At 37.6% G+C, this 22574-nt stretch overlaps 1 long non-coding RNA gene and 1 pseudogene across 1 annotated transcript; one reads left to right on the forward strand and one right to left on the reverse strand.

Annotated features, from left to right (window-relative positions):
• Nucleotides 1-22574, forward strand: part of LOC129431932 (uncharacterized) — a 496207-nt pseudogene that overhangs the window by 230991 nt on the left and 242642 nt on the right.
• LOC129436578 (uncharacterized) lies at nt 11407-12994 on the reverse strand. Its single transcript, XR_012369500.1, has 2 exons — nt 12280-12994; nt 11407-12191 (listed from the first exon to the last, which is right to left on the reverse strand). It is a non-coding gene; the product is annotated as an uncharacterized lncRNA (long non-coding RNA).

The following is a 22574-nucleotide window of genomic DNA, read 5'->3' on the forward strand; positions in this document are numbered from 1 at the left end:
ACAATGTATTGTATGAAAATCAATAAACTTAAGTGAGAAAAAAGTTAAGACAAAATATTACTGTACATGGGATTCGAACCCATGACCTCAGGATCTCATGGCATCTGGTTAACCAGATGCGCAACTCAGTTAACACAGCCCAAAGGGCAGCAAAAAACAGCTTCGGTGCTGCAAGGATTGACATATGCCAATCAACACAGATGCAGAACTGACAGTGCAGAGCAGAACTAACAGAAATACAATGTATATGAGAATCAAAAAGATCAAGTGAGATTGAAGACAAGAAGATCATTCTGTATAGTAATGCTATACAATGTAACATACAGTCACATTAATTTACTATGACAAATAGACAACGGCACAGGCACAGTCAACTTTGGAGTGGTATTTCTAAGAAAGAGAACAGAATATCAAAAATCTGTTCGGTCATTTCTGTGCGGATTGCTCCAAACATTATACGAGCAGCACCTGGCATAAATAAAACAAAATTTGTAAAAGGAGTAGCGAAAAAATCATGTTCCAAATGCTTTACAATAACACATGAACAGAATGTTGGAAAATGACAAACGAGGTATCGTTGCAATCGGCATAAACCAGTGAATACAATTTCACAAAGAAATTAATATCAGACAAAGTATTCAGAAGTTATAAGCAGTTCCATAAGAACTGTTATAGTTTATAACCCCTAGGTGGCGCTGTACTCTGACTTCCCAGGTACCTTCAGGACATCATGTCGAAGCTCCTTACTAATTTTTGCGCGGATATGTCCAATAGCTAAAAAAATATAACGAATTATGTGAAATTTCAAAATGGCGGACAGGCGGTTCGGTCAAACCCGGCATAATACACATCGACAGATGCGGCATGAGGTAAGCAATCCATAGACATCAAGATCATAATTTTCTGACAAACAGTTCAGAAGTTATGGGCATAAATAGCCTATTTTATTATCTCATGACCCATAGGTGGCGCTGTCACCAAATTTGGCATGGACCCCAAGTTCATGGTCCACATGAAGTGTACCAAATTTCATTTGAATTGATCAAAGAATGACTGAGCTACAGCTTCAGAACCATTTTTGCGTCAACCTCGTTAACTTTGCGCATTTACTACTTTTGAACAAAGATAAATATCAAAATTCTGTTCGGTCATTTCTGTGCGGCTCACTCCAAAGATCATCTGTGCCAAATCTGATAAGAATTGAACCACATTTGAAGGAGGAGTAGCGAAAAAACAAAATACTGTACATTTCAAAATGGCCGCTACTGTAATGGGTGGAGTTTTACTGTAAAGTATCAAATTCAATAAGTGGGATGAGAGCAATCACGTGTACTAAGTAGAATTTTCATAGATCAAGCGGATCACCAGTTATAACCATTTGAACATTGAATTTTTGCACTGCTGGTGGCGCTATAGAGTTAGTGCTAGAGACCCCATTTTTGGTCACTTGACTTTTCAGTACCACCTCTACAACTGTGCCAAATTTCATCATTTTCCTATGTACGGTTCATAGGGCTGCCATAGACTCCCATTGCGGAAAAATAATAATAAATATAGCTGCAAGCAGCGATACGGGGCCAAGCACAATCAGCGCAATGAGCTCCCAAAGCACAGCAAGAAAGATACAACTTATCAATCACTCAGGGCGCATTGAGCACCCAAGGTGCATCAAGAACACAAGGCGCTGCAAAGAACCCAAAGCGTAGCAATGACAGAGCAGAACCACCGCAGTGCAGAGCAGCAACAGAAAACATGGCAAAAAATAGAACATATGTGCACTACAGACAGGTCGAGACAAATAGGTGGGAAAGAACAAAACTTTGATAGAACAAATTAAAAACTGCCTCAGGCAGGATTCGAACCCATGAACTCAGGATCTCAATGCATACGACTTTACAGATGCGCCACTCGGTAGACACAGCTCAAGGGACAGCAGATAAGAGCTTACATGCCATACAAAGAATTCAGAAGTTATAAGCAGTTCTATAAGAACTGTTATAGTTTATACCCCTAGGTGGCGCTGTTCTCTGATTTCCTCAGGACGTCATGCCGAAGCTCCCTACCGATTTTTGCGCCGATATATCCGATACTTCAAAAGTTATAGCAATTTATCACAGATTTCAAAATGGCGGACAGGCAGTTCGGTCAATCCCGGCATAATACATATCGGCAGATGCGGCATGAGCCAAGGAATCCGTAGACACCAAGATCATAATTTTCTGACAAACGATTCAGAAGTTATGCGCAAAAATAGCCTTTTTTCCTATCTCATGACCCATAGGTGGCGCTGTCACCAAATTTGGCATGGACCCACATTTCATGGTCGACATGAAGCGTACCAAATTTCATCTCGATTGATCAAAGAATGACCGATATACAGCTTCAGAACCAATTTTGCGTCAATCTCGTTAAGTTCACGCATTAATTACTTTTGAATAAAGAAAAATATCAAAATTCTGTTCAGTCATTTCTATGCGGCTCACTCCAAAGATCACATGTGCCAAATCTCATAAGAATTGAACCAAATTTGAAAGAGGAGTAGCGAAAAAACGAAATACTGTACATTTCAAAATGGCCGATACTGTAATGGGAGGAGTCTTACTGTAAAGTATCAAATTCAATAAGCGGGATGAGAGCAATCATGTGTACTAAGTAGAATTTTCATAGATCGAATGGATCACGAGTTATAACCATTTGAACATTGAAATTTTGAGATGATGGTGGCGCTATAGAGTTACTGCTAGAGACCCCATTTTTGGCCAAATGACTATTTATGACCACCACTACAACAATGCCAAATTTCATCATTTTCCTATATACGGTTCATAGGGCTGCCATAGACTCCCATTGGGGAAGATTAAGATTAAGAAAAATAATAATAATAATAATAATAATACTAACAGAAACAATAGGTGCCACAGCACCATAGGTGCTTGGCCCCTAATAATAATAATAATAAATATAGCTGCAAGCAGCAATTGCGGGGTCAAGCACCTTCAGCGCAATGAGCACCCAAAGCACAGCAAAAACCACAGGACGCAGCAAATGCGCAAAGCGCAGAAAGCACGCAATACAGAGCCCGAACCCGAAGCAAAGCAAATGCAGAGCAGAACCACTGCAGTGCGGAGCAACAACAGAAAAGATGGCAAAAATATAACACGTGTGGAAAACCAGACAGGTCGAGAAGAACGTGTTAAAGGGAACACAAAAGGAAATCTCAATAAGTGAAAGTAAGAGCTGGGATTCGAACCCATGACCTCATGTTCCCAAAGCACAGCACTAACCGCATGCGCCAATGAGTAAACGTTTAAACCATTGTCTTGGTGTGTCCAAGCTATAGAATACAGCTTTACAGCTATAAACATTGATATCCAGCAATTACCAAAAGTGTAGAAATGACAACAGAGAGCACAAAAACTGAAATACAATGTATAGTATGAGAATCACAAACCAAAATACCACTGCACATGGGATTCGACCCCATGACCTCAGAAACTCATGGCATGTGATTAACCTGATGCGCAACTCAGTTAACACAGCTCAAGTGGCAGCAAAAAAAACAGCTGAGGTGCTTCAAGGATTGACATGTGCCAATCAACACAGATGCAGAACTGACAGTGCAGAGCAGAACTATCAAAAATACAATGTATATGAGAATCAAAAAGCTCAAATGAGATTGAAGACAAGAACATCATTCTGTATAGTAATGCTATACAATGTAATATACAGTCACATTCATTTACTATGACAAATAGACAACGTCACAGGCACGGTCAATTTTGGAGTGGTATTTCTAAGAAAGAGAACAGAATATCAAAAATCTGTTCAGTCATTTCTGTGCGGATTGCTCCAAACATTATACGAGCAGTACCTGGCATAAAATAAACAACATTTGTAAAATGAGTAGCAAAAAAATCATCTACCATATGCTTTACATTAACACATGAACAGAATGTTGGAAAATGACAAACGAGGCATCGTTGCAATCGGCATAAACCAGTGAATCCAATTTCACAAAGAAATTAATATCAGACAAAGTATTCAGAAGTTATAAGCAGTTCCATAAGAACTGTTATAGTTCATAACCCCTAGGTGGCGCTGTACTCTGACTTCCCAGGTATCTTCAGGACATCATGTCGAAGCTCCTTACTAATTTTTGCGCGGATATGTCCAATAGTTCAAAAAATATAACAAATTATGTGAAATTTCAAAATGGCGGACAGGCGGTTCGGTCAAACCCGGCATAATACACATCGACAGATGCGGCATGAGATAAGCAATCCACAGACATCAAGATCATAATTTTCTGACAAACAGTTCAGAAGTTATGGGCAAAAATAGCCTATTTTCATATCTCATGACCCATAGGTGGCGCTGTCACCAGATTTGGCATGAACCCCAAGTTCATGGTCCACATGAAGTGTACCAAATTTCATTTCAATTGATCAAAGAATGACCGAGCTACAGCTTCAGAACCATTTTTGCGTCAACCTCGTTAAGTTTGCGCATTTATTACTTTTGAACAAAGATAAATATCAAAATTCTGTTCGGTCATTTCTGTGCGGCTCACTCCAAAGTTCACCTGTGCCAAATTTCATAACAATTTAACAAAATTTGAAGGAGGAGTAGCGAATAAATGGAATACTGTACATTTCAAAATGGCCACTACTGTAATGGGTGGAGTTTTACTGTAAGGTATTAAAAACAACAAGCATGAGGAGAGCAATCACGTGTACTAAGAAGAATTTTCATAGATCAAGCGGATCAGCAGATATAACAATTTGAACATTGAATTTTTGCACTGCTGGTGGCGCTATAGAGTTAGTACTAGAGACCCCATTTTTGGTCACATGACTTTTTAAGACCACCACTACAACTGTGCCAAATTTCATCATTTTCCTACGTACGGTTCATAGGGCTGCCATAGACTCCCATTGGGGAAGATGAAGAATAATAATACTGACAGTTCCAATAGGTGCCTCAGCACCTTCGGTGCTTGGCCCCTAATAATAATACTAACAAAAACAATAGGTGTCTCAGCACCTTCGGTGCTTGACCCCTAATAATAATAATAATAATACTAACAAAAACAATAGGTGTCTCAGCACCTTCGGTGCTTGACCCCTAATAAATATAGCTGCAAGCAGCAATTGCGGGGTCAAGCACCTTCAGCGCAATGAGCACCCAAAGCACAGCAAAAACCACACAACGCAGCAAATGTGCAAAGCGCAGAAAGCGCGCAATACAGAGCCCGAACCCGAAGCAAAGCAAATGCAGAGCAGGATCACTGCAGTGCGGAGCAACAACAGTAAAGATGGCAAAAATATAACACATGTGGAAAACCAGACAGGTCGAGAAGAACGTGTTAAAGGAAACGCAAAAGGAAATCTCAATAAGTGAAAGTAAGAGCTGGGATTCGAACCCATGACCTCAGGTTCCCAAAGCACAGCACTTACCGCATGCGCCACTGAGTAAACAATTAAGCTACTGAGTTGGTGTGTCCAAGCTATAGAATAGAGATTTAGAGCTGTAAACATTGATATCCAGCAATTACCAAACGTAAAGAAATATCAACAGAGAGCACAAATAACTGAAATACAATGTATTGTATGAAAATCACAAAACTTAAGTGAGAAAAAAAATGAAGACAAAAACCACCGCACATGGGATTCGAACCCATGAACTCATGTTCCCAAAGCACAGCAGTTAACGCATGCGCCATTGAGCAAACGATTAAACCCCTGAGTTGGTGTGTCCAAGCTATAGAATAGAGATTTAGAGCTGTAAACATTGATATCCAGCAATTACCAAAAGTGCAGAAATGACAACAGAGAGCACAAATAACTGAAATACAATGTATAGTATGAAAATCACAAAACTTAAGTGAGAAAAAAGTTAAGACAAAAAATGACTGCACATGGGATTCGAACACATGACCTCAGAATCTCATGGCAAGTGGTTAACCAGATGCGCAACTCAGTTAACACAGCTCAAGGGGAAGCAAAAAACAGCTTAGGTGCTGCAAGGATTGACATATGCCAATCATCACAGATGCAGAACTGACAGTGCAGAGCAGAACTAACAGAAATACAATGTATATGAGAATCAAAAAGCTCAAGTGAGATTGAAGACAAGAAGATCATTCTGTATAGTAATGCTATACAATGTAATATACAGTCACATTAATTTACTATGACAAATAGACAATGTTACAGGCACGGTCAACTTTGGAGTGGTATTTCTAAGAAAGAGAACAGAATATCAAAAATCTGTTCAGTCATTTCTGTGCGGATTGCTCCAAACATTATACGAGCAGTACTTGGCATAAAATAAACAAAATTTGTAAAAAGAGTAGCGAAAAAATCATCTACCATATGCTTTACAATAACACATGAACAGAATGTTGGAAAATGACAAACGAGGTATCGTTGCAATCGGCATAAACCAGTGAATACAATTTCACAAAGAAATTCATATCAGACAAAGTATTCAGAAGTTATAAGCAGTTCCATAAGAACTGTTATAGTTTATAACCCCTAGGTGGCGCTGTACTCTGAGTTCCCAGGTACCTTTAGGACATCATGTCGAAGCTCCTTACTAATTTTTGCGCGGATATGTCCAATAGTTAAAAAAATATAACAAATTATCTGAAATTTCAAAATGGCGGACTGGCGGTTCGTTCAAACCCGGCAAAATACACATCGACAGATGCGGCATGAGGTAAGCAATCCATCGACATCAAGATCATAATTTTCTGACAAACAGTTCAGAAGTTATGGGCAAAAATAGCCTATTTTCATATCTCATGACCCATAGGTGGCGCTGTCACCAAATTTGGCATGAACCCCAAGTTCATGGTCCACATGAAGTGTAACAAATTTCATTTCAATTGATCATAGAATGGCCGAGCTACAGCTTCAGAACCATTTTTGCGTCAACCTCGTTAAGTTTGCGCATTTATTACTTTTGAACAAAGATAAATATCAAAATTCTGTTCGGTCATTTCTGTGCGGCTCACTCCAAAGTTCACCTGTGCCAAATTTCATAACAATTGAACCAAATTTGAAGGAGGAGTAGCGAATAAACGGAATACTGTACATTTCAAGATGGCCACTACTGTAATGGGTGGAGTTTTACTGTAAGGTATTAAAAACAACAAGCATGAGGAGAGCAATCACGTGTACTAAGTAGAATTTTCATAGATCAAGCGGATCAGCAGTTATAATCATTTGAACATTGAATTTTTGAGCTGATGGTGGCGCTATAGAGTAACTGCTAGAGACCCCATTTTTGGTCACTTGACTTTTCAGGACCACCTCTACAACTGTGCCAAATTTCATCATTTTCCTATGTACGGTTCATAGGGCTGCCATAGACGCCTATGGCTAAGAAGAAGAAGATGCAGAATAATAATAATACTGACAATTCCAATAGGTGTCACAGCACCTTCGGTGCTTGACCCCTAATAATACTAACAATTCCAATAGGTGTCACAGCACCTTCGGTGCTTGACCCCTAATAATAATAATACTAACAATTCCAATAGGTGTCACAGCACCTTCGGTGCTTGACCCCTAATAATAAACTCATCTACAACCAACATTTCCACAGTAAAGGTCAAGAGTCCAACTAAAGCAAACACTGATCATCATAATAATTACTTTAAATGAGGCAGAACATCAACATCTAAACCTCTGTTCATAATAACAGCTTTTGACAGATGATGCAGATGAAAAGAACGTTACTGGTTAATAATGATGTTTTTTACACTAAAATTAGGTTAAAGGCAGTAACGTTTTGGTTTGGGGGACTGTTCTGAAACTCTCAATGGTAAATCACACAGTTGACAGTACCCATTGACTTCTGCAGTAGAAAAAATAAATACTATAGAAGTCAGTGGGTACCTGATAACTGTGTGTTTATCATTAATCGAGATATCTTCTCGTTTTCAACAAAACAAAGAAACTCACACAGGTTCAGAACAACATTAGGGTGAGTAAATGATGACAAAAATCTACATACAATTTAACCTAATGTTGAAACAATGTCTTTTGCACATCTAATTTTGATCCCCTGAAGGTCTTTTATCCAATGTACACTATAGGACCTCTGTATAAGAGCTACTTGTAGTCCAAACGTGGTCGGTGTGGATGTTTCTACTATATCAAATGTATACTGCTATTATATTTCAGAAGGTGATAACTGTTAAAGTTTATTTTCCTATACTTCATTTGTCACAGCAGCAGATAAAAAGCTTTCTCGTCAATGGCGGCGAAAGAGTTAAGACAAACATTTAAGATGTTCTTATGTAAATATTTGAGAATAATAAGAAATGTTTGAGAATTGCACTTAGAAACATTCTTACGAACTTCTTATAATTTATCTAAAGTACTCTCTTATTTTTTTGTCTGTGAATATAGCCCCAGATCACAACAGAAGTGACGTAGATAGTGACGTGTGCAAAACTGTCCCAATTCTGCTCTTCACCGCTACGGGCCCTTGCGCACTTACTCTGCTAAGTGCACTTTCAACAAGTGTCCACTTCGAGGAAGACCTTAGGGCTTAGTGTGAATATTGGGACAGGGCCTTGGTCCATCAAACAAAAGAATGATCAAATTGAAAAGACTTTATGTGATGGTTACATACAAAAGGTATATAAACATTCCAACGCATTTCGGCCCATGCCTTACTCAGGGAGAGTGACAAACAAATTCAGCAACAGGTGAACGCAGTTAACATTCTTGTGAGTCATGTGAGTAGTCAACGGTTGTCATGTGACCAACATCTCAATTACAGCATTTCATTTAAATTTTCTGCACATGTCTTAGACGTCTAAAAAGTTACCTAGTCAGGCATTCGGATGTTGAACTGCATATGAACATCTAAGTGGGGTCATGGTTAGACATCCAAATAGCAGACCTAGTTTGTACATCGTGTAGACGTCCAGAATTGGTCTTGGACCGACAGACGCAATAATGCATGATCTGCATCCATCAGATGTCTAATGTTTAGTGGGTACATACGGAAGGTTGGCAATTTAATTTGCTATCTCCAAATATGCCTAACTAGCATGTTTTTGGAGGAAACTCATGCTGACACAGGGAGAACATGCAAATTTCACACAGAATGGCCACCTGACCTAGCCCAGCCTCGAACCATCATTCTTGCTGTGAAGCAACACTGCTACCCACCAGAGCCGCTCCATAACTTAAATTATGAACATCTATGTTTTGATTTTTTTAATTGAGTGAATTGTTTGGGTTGTAACCATTATCTGGTGAAAATGTCATGTCAATAGTACCTTTAGAAATATTTTAACAGAGAAAAACGATTCCTTATTTTATTCCTTATTTATGCTTTTGAACATCAAGTGTAAAATTGACACTAACAATGAAATGCACATCTGGGCATTACATTATGGGCCAGATTTACTGCCAGTGCAAACTATCATTTTTGTGGGATTTACTAAAGATGCGCAGTGGATTATTACCGCTGAAAGGTTGTAGTCTAGTTATTTTTGCGACTACCTAATTGCATATGCACGTCTAGGAGTTTCCCTTTCAGATGTAAAATTTTTGGGAGGAGATTATTTAAATGTTTCATGCAATGCAATTTACTAATGTTTGCGTGTGTGTTATGATGGATATTTGCGCCATTATTTAAAGGCAAAAAAGCATGTCTTAAATAATTTTGCACTTAATGTCTGCAATTATAGCAAAAAAAGAGGCATCGCAGAGAACGTTTGATACAATGCAGAGGATTGTTTTAACATGTAACAGTGTATTTGGAATGGCAGACAAACATATTGTTCAAAAATATTCTTTTTCAAGCCATGTTATTTTTATTTGCTGAAGGAAATTAAAAAGGAGTCACTAGGAGAAGTCACACAAACTTCTTGTAAACCATCTCTTTTTTGTCCTCCAGTTCTTTTCAGTGTCCTATGGCTTCGTTGGCTGCGATTACACATCCCAAATTTTCCACTGCAATGTCTGTGGTGCTACATTTAAGGGCATTTATCAGCTCTTATTTGCGCCCCTGAACTAATTTGCGCTGCTCTTAGTAGATTGTGATGGTCATTATTGAAATCAGTTGTTGCGTCTGTGTTATTTAATTTGTGTATTTTAGTAAATAGCCCACAGATATTACAACTCACATCTGCGCTTTTCTGGAATTAAGATGTTAATTTTCCCGTTTAGTAAATCTGCCCCTATGTGTTAAGTGTGCAAAAGACGAGGAAATTAAACACAATCATGATTATTTAGCATGTAGTGTACGTGTGGTGTAAAGTTTCAAACTGAGTGTTCACACCTTCAGCTCTCTTCCTCATTCAAATGAAGTTTTTCTAAAAAGTGCATTTTAATGATATCTTTCCAGGAAATCCACACTATTCCTGCATCCAAAAACCACCTTTGGATTTCCTGGAAAAACACCTGTGTAACCATGATGCACACTGATCTATTTGCGTTTGGTATGTGTTGCATTTTTGATTTCCTGAATGATAATATGCATTATGTTTTGGAAACTCTTCTTCATAATACTATGAAACTCTTTGGGGCGGTTTCCCGGATAGGGATTAGACTAGTCCTAGACTAAAATAAATGTAGAAGCTGTCAAAACAAAAAACTACTTGTACTGACATATCTTAAAATTCATCAGTTCCCTTTGTTTTGCCTCAAAATGCACACAAGTAATGTTTTTAGTAAGGTATGTTTGTTACAACTAGTTATATTTCCTAATTAAACTAAGACCTAGTCCTGGTTTAAACTAATCCCTGTCCGAGAAACCACCCCTTTAACATTTCCACCTCAACATCCAATCAAATTCCATAAGCAAAACAATATGTTGGAAGACAAAAGGTGTGTTCGACTTCATGCGGCGCTACGCAGACAGATCGGCGGCTGACTTGAAGCAGTGCATTCCGGTTAGTAATTTTGTCCGACTTCAACTGGCGCTGCAGGCACGTGACTGTGTCATATGGTTTTTAAGTACCGCGAGAGCGTTTCGAGAGTAGCCGGCTAGCTCAGCCGGTGCAGCTTCTCCAGAGCGGCTGCAGGGAGTTGTGATGACGTAACAGCTATACGTGATTGGTCGCCTCACTGATGACAACGATTTTAATCCAACCTTTTGTTACACTAATAAACATTGTGAATTCATGTTTTAAAACAGGAAAAAAACACTTTAATATGCTTAAATATGTTATATTGTGTCGTGTAATAAAATAAAAATGAAAATAACAAACTCTATTGGTATTTTAATAATATAGGCTTGTTTCCCATTATTTTCGGGTATACAGTATAAGCAGCAATTAAAATATTTGATTTAAAATGTTTCTGGTTGCAACTGTCACCTAGTGACAATAAAATGACTCGGGTCCCAGCCACGGAAACAAAACAGACAGTCAGTGTATAAATGCAAAAAAATACTTTTTATTAATAGGCTAGAAAGCATTAAATAGGAAACACTATTATGGAGGGTAAAGTCCACTAAAATAGAGTCTTTATAGCAAATGGGGGCGGGGTTAAGGTTTGGTGGCTCCTCGGCAATCCGCCCAGCTGTCCTTCCAAATAATCGAGCAAATACGTCCAGAACGTCACGGCAGTCGTCAGACCCACCGGAGAAAGTGATGGTACTTTAAGCAGCAAACGTTGAGGAAGACTCCGGGTAGCCAAGGCAGGCTCGCAGCAGCACTGGGCCAAGATCACCAACGGGACAATCCAGAGGCTAGAAGAGAGCACCAAGAATAACCACCAGCACCACAAACAGCAGAGGTCACACTTGCACTGTAGTACGACAAAATATAGTTACGGCCCTTCAGGCGAAGTTAGCGAGCGTTGAGGGAAGTTAGAGGGTAACCACTGTCTTCAGGACAAAGCCGCCACTGGGACCACAGGAAAGGTATTGCAGAGGCTTCGGGCAACCATAGCGAGCGTTGAGAGAGGTTTGAGGATAACCACAGTCTTCAGAATAACGCCACCCGCTGGAACTACCAGATAGGTATTGCTGGGACTGGAAACAAGCGACCACCATAAACACCAACACCACAAATAGTAAATGGACACATTCACAGTGCAGTAACAAAAATATATTTACGGCCCTTCAGGCAACATTAGAGAGCGTTGAGGGAGGTCGGAGAAAAATCAGTCTTCAGGACGACGCCAGCCGCTGGAACTACCAGGTAGGTACTGCTGGGGCTAGAAGCAAGCGACCACAATGAACACAAACCCCACAGATAGCAAATCGACACACATTTACACAGTGCAGTAGTAAAAATATATTTACGGCCCTTCAGGCAACATTAGAGAGCGTTGAGCAAATCCAGAGCAGTGCACCGTTGTTCAGCAAACGTCCTGGGAACCCAAACTTCCTTTGCAAGGCAGGAGAGTGTATTACACCATGGCAGCAAACATCTACGTCACCCTCAAAACAAAAAACCAACATCCTCTCCCAAAGAAACAGTTTTTATACCCTTTCACTTAATCATGTCCAGCTGTTTGGCAATTGGTTGCTAATTGTAATCATCAGCAGCAAGACAGAGACAATAAAACAATTCATCAAAGACAGGAAGCACAGTCCAAATATGGGCAAAAAGGTGGAGCATAATAATGAGTCCTAATAAAGAAAATTAGGTCAAATTAACAGGGGAGGAAGCACAGACCAAATATGGGCAAAAAGGTGGAGCTTAACAACGAGTTCCAATAAACAAAATTAGGTCAAATTAACAGGGGAGGAAGCACAGACCAAATATGGGCAAAATAATAAAACAGGAAACAAGTTGCCAGGTTTGTCCATGAATGAATCTCTAAGAGTTAAATAGGGCAGTTTTAAAATAAAAAAAAGTAACACTATAAATTTAATGTACAGTAAATACCCACTACAATTCAAAGTGCCTATATTTTAATGCACACAATAACCATCACACAGCACACTGCACACAATAAAGCCCTAATGTCTTAAATGATTCAAGGCAAGAAAAGAAAACTATTAAATCAGCCTGTGACACAACTTTTTATTAAAAGGTTTGTTCTTATCAAATTCAGCATCAAGTTCACTTCATTTGCGATTAAAAACAAGGAAACACGGCGCACACGTCACTACGGCAAGCAGCAGGTGTCCGGCTTGACGGCTCCGTCTTCAGTTCCTCCCTTCATCTTTAAGTTAAATGGCGGGTGGTGACCCAACTTCACAGGTGCATACCGCCACCTACTGTAAGGGTATGTGAAGACACCAAACTATAAATCTTGTGATTGGTTGTCAAGCCAGCCAATCGAAATTTAGCGGTCTCATCTCTGATTGGCTGAAATTATGGCACCGCTGATGCTTAGTTGTGTTGAGCGAGTGAGCTGAAGGATCTTAGTGCGTGCAGATACGGTAGCAGGAGAGCAAGTGGGGCTTTGCCAAGCAGAAGGGCACGTTTGAACATATTAAAACAAGCATTTTCATTTAAGGGAAGCACTTCTTTATTTGCAGGACGAATATTTCTCCAGTCTCAGTTTATGCGTGCACAAAATTCACTTTCATGTGCTCAAAATGTGATCTTGCATGCGCAAAATTGTGGCACTTTAAAAACGGCAAATTTTTAGAGATAATTTGGTGTTTGCGTGCTTTTTGAAACACGCATCTGTCTGTGTGTGCGCTTTGTTTATTTCTGAATAATGCATATTTGAGCAATTTGTATTAAAGAGAATATAATTCAGTATCATTATTGTGTGATTTCCTCTGCTTTTCCAATAAAATATTTTGTGTGTCTTATGACTGAATAGACCAGCTGTCAATCTGAGTGGGTAGCCTTGCCCCTAGTGTGAAATAATACTTTAAAAAAAATTAAAACCCTACCCCTAAAGATTACCAAATATTATTAGTGTCAATAAGGTGAAAATAATCAACACGCAAAGACATTAACTCGTCTGTCAATTGCTTTAGAAAACAGCGTGAGGTGCACTTAAGAGTTTACATTTATTTCAGACAGAAATCATTTGGATTAGTTTATTGCGAAATTGGGACAAAAAATGGACAGTATCGCTTTGTGGCAGCGCAGCAAAATAATTTCATGTAGTATTTTAAACCAAGGGACCATCCTTATTTATATATTTTTTATATATGTTTTTTAAGGTTTAAATAGGAGGTCTGGGACCACCACAGCCCCCTTCAATTTGAACACTGTATAGCTGACACCAGGCACGTGCACACATAGACATCAAAGGGGGCTTGAGCACCTGCCCTTTTTATTCCTGGACAGAAAGTGCCCTTTTTTCTGGGGTATTTTAAAAAATATATATATATATGATCTTTATTCATATAACAACTGATGTCTGTCTGTTTCTTGTGTTTTTTACTTGTTGCTTATTTAATTTAACATGAATTTATTCAGGAATCATTTAAATGAGATTTAAACTCTTATAAAAAGAAAAATAGCGCTATTTGTGGCACACAAACGGTTAACAGATGAGTCCCGCCTCCAAAATTCACATCGCTAATATGATTGGCTTTACCTTTCCTTAGTCCCGCCTCTCTAACTTACTTCGCTTTATGATTGGCTTGTCTACATTCGTGCTGCATCATTCGCGCTTTAAGCGCCAAATCTCAGCCTGAACAAGACGCGATCATGTGCATGATTATGCAGGCAGCTACCGGTAAGTGTGTGAGGAAGAAAACATTCTTATATTAACAGTTTTATGCACAAAATATGGGACACGTTGTTACACATAACAATTCAGGGACATTGTTTTCCACGACAATCCCATATTAACCTGAAGAGTTGCAAACGTGTAACAGTGTAGCGTATGTAGTTTAAACAGACTGCTCATAAAATAATAAAGCACAAACAATAAAATAATTGCTAACTGCAGTAGTAAGCTTTTTTGTTTGCGTTTTTTGTAATGTCTGTTAAGTAAGGGATAATGTAGAGGCAGCCGGTAGTTATTGGGAAATAAGCCCCGACAGTGTGATCAGGACCCGACGCGAAGCGGAGGGTCTTGTATCACACTGAAGGGGCTTATTTCCCAATAACTACCGGCTGCCTCTACATTATCCCGCTTATTACACGGCTACTTGCCACATAAGAAAAAAAACTGGACATGAATATGAATTTTAAACATTTTATTGGCATATTTGTTTTAAATTAACATTTTTATCCTTCCGCGAAACTTTGCACAGATGAATAAAATGATCGTAATACCTTATTAAGATCCTCTGCTTCATACTTGTCTCCATTTTTTCTCTTTTAGCCAGTCTTTGAGAAGTTTTAATCCCCATTCTGTATTTTTGTGTGTGTTGGCTTCGTAGCTGTCATGCTCTATTTTGTCAAGTTCAGTCTCAGTAAGCTGTCTGTCTCTTGTCGTGGTTGTCCAGTGTTTGTCACAAGATGGCGCCAAACAGACAGTAATCTTTATTGATCTTTATTGGCGCGGAGCGATTTCACTCGTGCAAGTAGTCCGGCTATGCGTTATTAATTTGGAGCGGTTATTATTTGAAAAGAACGAACCTGCAAATGTCTCAACTGACCAATCAGAATCAAGCATTCCAGAGAGCCGTGTAATAAATAAGTATAATGTGTTATACTGCAGTGCTGGAGTAGATTGGGAAGAAATCTGATGGTTCAGTATTTTACTTGCCCAGTCTGATCTTTCACTGACATCACAAAAAAGTAAAATATAAAATACAAATAAAATAGGCCTAATCTATATTTGTTGTTTCTGACATGTGTAACCCTAATAAATATGAAACCTAAGATTAAAGGTGCCATAGGATGTGTTGTCATAATATGTCAAATTGTTCTTTGACAATTACATAGAGGGTATGTTGCTTTATTAAGTGCAAAAATTATCCAGAAACGTTTTTACATGTCTATTTACAACCCTAGAATTTGTCATTTGAATGAAATGGTCTATTTTTGCCCTATTTTAAAGGGTCATGAATAATAATGTTGAGCTCTGCTCTGATTGCTCTGCTCTAAGGCTCATGCCAGAAGCTCACATTAGTAAACAGACCTTATATTTTGAGCCCTTATCAGACAAAAATACATTTTGAGTAACAACTAATCAGCTAAACGCTAGCATATGATATAGCATTTATTGGCATGTAGCGCTAACTCAGCAGTTACAACTTTGTTTTTAGCATATTAACAAATTTGTAATTAATGTGTAATTTAATGTTTTCAAAATATGCACATTATGTAATGGCTTTTTTTGCTGCTCTGTAAACCTAGACTACTAAGGAGACCATGATGGACTGATTATTTTGTAGACGTCTTTTGAAAATTAAACAATTGCGTGAGTTTGAGGAAGATAAAATTAATTAATTTAATTTTTTTAAAAAGGAAGTCAGAATTGTGTAAATATATATACTTTTTGTTTAAAAAAATGAAAAAAAAAAATATACATATTTTGTATATGTATATACAAAATATACATATACACAGACAGAGAAACAGAAGATTCAAGAGAGAAACACACAAACTTAAAAGTAAGAACTTTATTTACTTTAAAATAATATTTATGATATCACAGTGTTTTATAAGGATTGTGTATTAATGTTTAATGACTATTAATGAAACTTTATAAAGAATTGATGTAGAGTTACTGAAGAGATGTTAACTTTTAGCTTCATTTAACAGCTTTAATATCAGATTCTTATCTTTATTTACTACACATTAAAATAGTTTAGACATTTAAATGAATGAATTTATTGTGATGATCAGAATTATGAACAAACAGAATAAATCAACATCTGATGTTTTCAATATGTTTTTCAGAAATGGCTCAAACTTTATATTTCAGCGTTCTTCTCATCGGTGAGTTTGTGTTTGTGGTTTTATGTTTGTTTTATAATCTCATGAGATTTGACTCAAACTCTTTCTTTCATAGCTCTCTATTCATTATCTGAATGCATTCAGCGCCGCTATCACCACATAAACATTAAGATGACCTGGACTGAAGCTCAGAAATACTGCAGAGAAAACTACACAGATCTGGCCACAGTCAACAACATCAATGACATGAATCAACTGATGAAGAGTGGTGTCTGGATTGGACTGATGAATACAGGTGTTTATAACTGGAAGTGGTCTCTGGGTGATCCTGTGAAATATACAAACTGGTCTAATGGAGACTCAAACGGTCGAGATCAGTGTGTTTATATGAGAGATGGATCATGGCATCATCAGGACTGTAATATGAATATGAGATTCATCTGCTACAATGGTGAGTGAAGCTTCATAAAATAACATCAAACCTTCACTTAACAAAACATCATCAGATGTAAACTTTACAAGACAACAATAATAAACATCACACAAACACAAATATCATGTGAGATTATGTTTGACACATTCACTCTTCTGTAAACTACAACAAACTACAAAACACTCAGATCAGTTTATTAACTTAACTTTCTTACAAAACATTTAAAGAGGATCTGCACCACAGCTATCTGGTTGTTCATCTTACAACGCATTACTGAGATCTTATATCTAAATAAAAAGCAAAGCTTCAAAATAAGTGACTACAACTGTGTCAGGATCCTGCCAAAAGTTCCTTGACAGCCCCATGTTCTATGTGGAGGCTCATGGCCTTGTATATTGGGTCATGTGTCTCTGGTGTCTCGTCTCTAGTCCCCGACCCTTTATTCTCCCTGTTAATCATTCATTATTAGTTTAATCCCATCACCTGTCCTCCCCTGGTTATCTTGTTTAGTTTCTCTTAGGCTCTGTTTACACGTACATGTTTATTTTTAAAAACTGAGAGATTTACCTTCGTTTGTGCCCCTCGTTTACGCGCAAACGGAGAACACGCCTCTGAAAGTGATTGTTTCTAAAAACTCTGGCCAGAGTGGAGATCTTGAAAATCTTCGGTTGCAGTAAACTGAGACAAACGGATGTTTAAGCAGGCAACGTCACAGAGTATGCGCCAGAGCTCGCACCTACGTCAAAAGTGCGACCTATGTTTACATGTGACTGCTACTCTGAACGCTTCCAAGATCACATTTATTATTGCAAACTCGTTTTGTGTGTTTGTATTTGCAAATACAGCTGCTCCATTATGTGGAGGAGCAGAGACGAGTGCTCGGAGGTCAGCAATTTTACGCGTGTTTGACTTCATGCGGCGCTGCAAGAACCGACGGACGGATGATGTCAAAGTACCGCGAGAGCGATTCGAAATTAGACCTCTACGTGTGATTCCTCAACTCGCTCTCGCGGTACTGTGACGTCATCGATCACCTACTGCAACGACTCCTCCCTCCAACATGAAGAACCAGTTCGCGTCACCACCAGCCCTGCCGGTGATTGGCTTACGTGGGCTTAAGCTTCTCTTGACGGCATATATGCATGGGTACATGTAAATAAACACTTTTCTGAAAACTGTCATGTGTGCACGATATTATTTTTGAAACCGGAGCGGTTGAAATGTCTGTTTATGAAAATAGCCGCCCACGTGTAATACCCTTGTGTTCTTAATCCTGTGCAGGTTCGTTTTGTACTGTTTATATGTAGAGTCTGTCAAGTCTTTAAATCTAGTCAAGTTTAATGTTCTATCTGTCTTTATATATTGTGTCATGTTGTTTGCCCCCACGTGGGCTTTTGTTTTCCCTGTTGTGTCTAAATTAAAGTCTTTTGTTAACCCCTTAATTGTCTGCGCTTGGGTTCGTCTGTCCAACCTTGACACCACTGCATATAAACAGATAAAGAGAGAAACCTACTGAAAAATCCAGCTAAGACCAGCATACGCTGGTGAGCTGGTTTTAGCTTGTCCCCAGCTTGGTTTTGCTGGTGTATGAAGCTGGTTTAGCAGGTGTAGCAAGCTGGTCTAGCTGTGTTTTGGTCACATTTTAAGCTGGTCTAGCTGGACTTAGCTGGTCAGGCTGGAATACCAGCTGGCCCACCAGCATGACCAGCTTTGTCAGGCTGGGAAGACCAGCGTAAACCACCTTAAACTAGCTAAAAACAGCTACCAGCTTATGCTGGTTTTAGCTGGATTTTTCAGTAGGGAAAGAAGCAAACCCACTGCAGTAACTCAATTTACAGGGCTCTCAAGTCTCACGCATTCACCGTGAGACACATGCATTTCAGTCATTTCACACATTCACATGCCACACCTTGTATTTCTCACACTGAGAAGTAAATAAATTGTCCTGCTTTATACAATTAATGGACGAGGCACAGGCATACGCAAGGCAGTTCTGCTTCGTTTTTTTTAAGTGTGCTCAACTTTACACAGCGCCACAAGCACAGACAAGCAGATGACATTAGAGTACCGCAAGAAATCTTTCAAATCTCTCTCGCGTTACTCTGATGTCATTCACTTGTCGTTTCTTGCAGCGCCTCGCGTCATGAAGTCGTAATTCATCCTACAAGGCAATCAGAAAGAAACGAGAAGTTTTTTCTGGATAAATCTGATATTATCCCACATGCACGTTCATTACGAACATGGATGTAATGGAGTGGAAGTTGGATGAGCAAGATCCGATGAATGCGGTAGATATATAACCCAATTTTTAAACATTTTGATTTTACTAAAATGTAATTTAAAAAATGTATTTAGGTCCCACTTGTAATACATTTGATTTGAACCTGTCTTTGTATGAAAGATGAGTACAAGTTTACTTCCAGTGTGGGTCATTCTACAAAAAGGTGGAAATGCTTGTCCCTTGCTGTTGCAGACCACTTAATCATTTAATTTGACCCAATAATCCCATAATGATATATATTTAATAAATATAGACTGTCCTTAAAATGATGAGAGAGTTTATTTACCTTTTTTAAACTCTTTTTTAAATGTCTGGTCCTGAAAATTGCCCTGTACCTTTGATCATACATGGAAGTTGAGCTGTGTACTTATTATTTAAAACCATGTTTTTTATAAAACAAATCTAATTTACATGTACCTTTAACCCTGTATGAATTTACAACAACCTTGAAATGGTAAAAATATACTATTAATATGAATAATATCAAATAAATATTTGTCCCCAAAATTTATGTCATTGGTGTTACCCTACCCAAAGCACTTTTATTTTGAAACAATGCATCAGCTCTTTGAAGTTTTTCATGGGTCGACAGGTCAGTGAAAGAAGTGCAGTGGAGGAAGGCAAAAGGTTTGTGAGATGTCTTACCTTATTTGTCTAAAATATCATAATATATCTAAGAATTTTGAGATAAGATTTTTTGGATGTCATTAGTGTTACTCTTTTTTATAGCTGGGAGTGTTAAGATCTTTACATAAAAATACATTATACTGAATAAGTATGTGATTGTTACATCTCTGATGAAATAGCACATGGTTAATAGCAGCCATTTTGTTAAAATATTAGTTTTTTCTGTAAATTGTCATTGGTGTTACAATCATTGATGTTACCGTCATTAGTGTTACTTCTCTAATGAGTACTTCCTAAGCACTATTCCTTTAACTGACAAAAATAAAAGCATAAAAACAAAACAAGATGGAAAATTTTATGAAAGTTTATAAGTTTTATCATATTCATTATCTATTATTATATTCTAATTTTGTCATTTGTGTTACATTTTGTCATTGGTGTTACATTGTGTCATTGGTGTTAAACCAAGTTTTGGTGTTATGAATGTATTTTCTTGTACTTTCTAGTAATATTTTGTTGTTGTCAAACTGAGAATCAAATAATTTCATATAATGCTGGGTAAAGATGAAGAATTTAATTAAACAAATATTAATAATCAATTATATTTCTTGCTGTTATCATTCCTCTACTCAACCTTTAACTAAATACACAAGCTGTAATGGGAAAAAATATTTAGTTTCAACAATAATGTTGTTTAAATCACAGGTAACACCAATGACAAATAATTGACTCATGGATTCTGTATTATGTATTAATGTATTAAAAAGTTAAAAATAGATTAAGCTCCCCGTTTTGCGGATTCATAGATTTGACAAGCTAATTAATGCTATTAAAGAATTTTTGGGTATGTTGAAAGAAGTTTATTTAAGCAAATTTCCATCACCCAAATTCCACCTTTTCTGTAGAATGACCCGTGTGTAAATTTTTATAATGCAAGATAGTATGTTAAATGCATTTCAGTTTATATTCATGCCTCTCAAAATAACACCAATTAGGACATCTATGTTTTTAAGATTATCTTAAGTACTAAAAAATAAGTATTGGTATATTATTTAGTGTGTGAAAATAGGGCACTTTAAAGGGATAGTTCACCCAAAAATAAAATACAACATTGTTTTATTTCTGAATCATTTTATGCATACAAAACAAATATTTTCTAATCTCCTGATACAATACATGTTCTTATGTTTCTTTCATAATACATAATAATTTAACAGTTATTAATGCATTAAGTTATATTTTGGGAGTGGGTTCATGATATTTATTCATCAGATCTCACTTTTCTGTTTCATGTGTGAAAATGTTTTTAATAAAAAATGTATGAGTTTATGTCAGAGTTTAATGAGATTTATTTATGGATCTTAAGTGAATCAGATGAGTTTATAGATTCCTTTGATTCTTCTCTTTAGAATCAATAGATAATAACTAGATTACTGTTACTTCCCCGTAAGCAGGCTACGTTACTGCGTTATTTTATAATCTTGATTTTGTTTCGTGAGATTCTCTCGTGTCGTGACACGAGTCGAGAGACAATGACGTACGGGCGCCGCGCCGTCAGTCAGTGTAGTGTTGAACGTGAAAAGACAACATGGAGCGCGGAAAAGAGCAAGACTATGCAGCGTTTAATGCTTGGAAGTAACTGGCATCGCATCACATGCAAACAATAATGCAATGTATGGAATCATATTACAGCACACACTTAAAATATCCTGTAGTGCATCCTTACTATCAAGATAACATTATAGCGAATGTAACTACCGAGTCTAAACTGCACAACATAATTACACGCCACAGGAGTAACTTGTCCTCATTTGTAAACAATACATACGCGAACGCATGTAACTTACCCGCGTGATGTGTAATAAGAATATTACATGACAGCAACTATAAATGAAAATAAATGGCTTACTTCAGGAATATTTTCTTCCTCCAGTCAATCTTCCATTGATCTGTAAAGTTTCCCACTGGGATAAATAAAGTATCTAACTAAGATGAACGCTTCTTTACTTTCCCTCATTGTCCAGACATAATTGAAGATCTTACTCACGTGTGTATAAAGTTTATCATCCAAACAGGCAGTAAAGTCTTTAAATCAAATAAGAAATCAGATAATTAAGTCACCCAGGTACCTCTTTCTACTTTAACACAGATTATATAAACAGGCAATATTGTTTTCGATTAATTAGTTTGTTTAAAAGTAGAGATTTCATGCTTTCATTGGATATGTGTATCATGTTTGTGTGACGAGATTTCTTGAAGTTTCAATAGATTTTTTTTAACATGTTTTGAGAGACAGCTGGTGGAGACAGGGGTATCTGAATGCACACCCTGCTATTTTCTTTATTTGACAAAACCCACAGATTTGTTTTTATTGTGAATGTACACAAATTAAAAAAAAACCTTCACAGTTACAAATGAGATCTAACACCTAAGTGTATTTTAAGTTGAGCTCATCCTATGGTCATAATGTGAGGTCACGGTACACT

This window comes from Misgurnus anguillicaudatus, chromosome 1 (assembly GCF_027580225.2).
Source record: "Misgurnus anguillicaudatus chromosome 1, ASM2758022v2, whole genome shotgun sequence".
Lineage (NCBI taxonomy): Eukaryota > Metazoa > Chordata > Actinopteri > Cypriniformes > Cobitidae > Misgurnus > Misgurnus anguillicaudatus.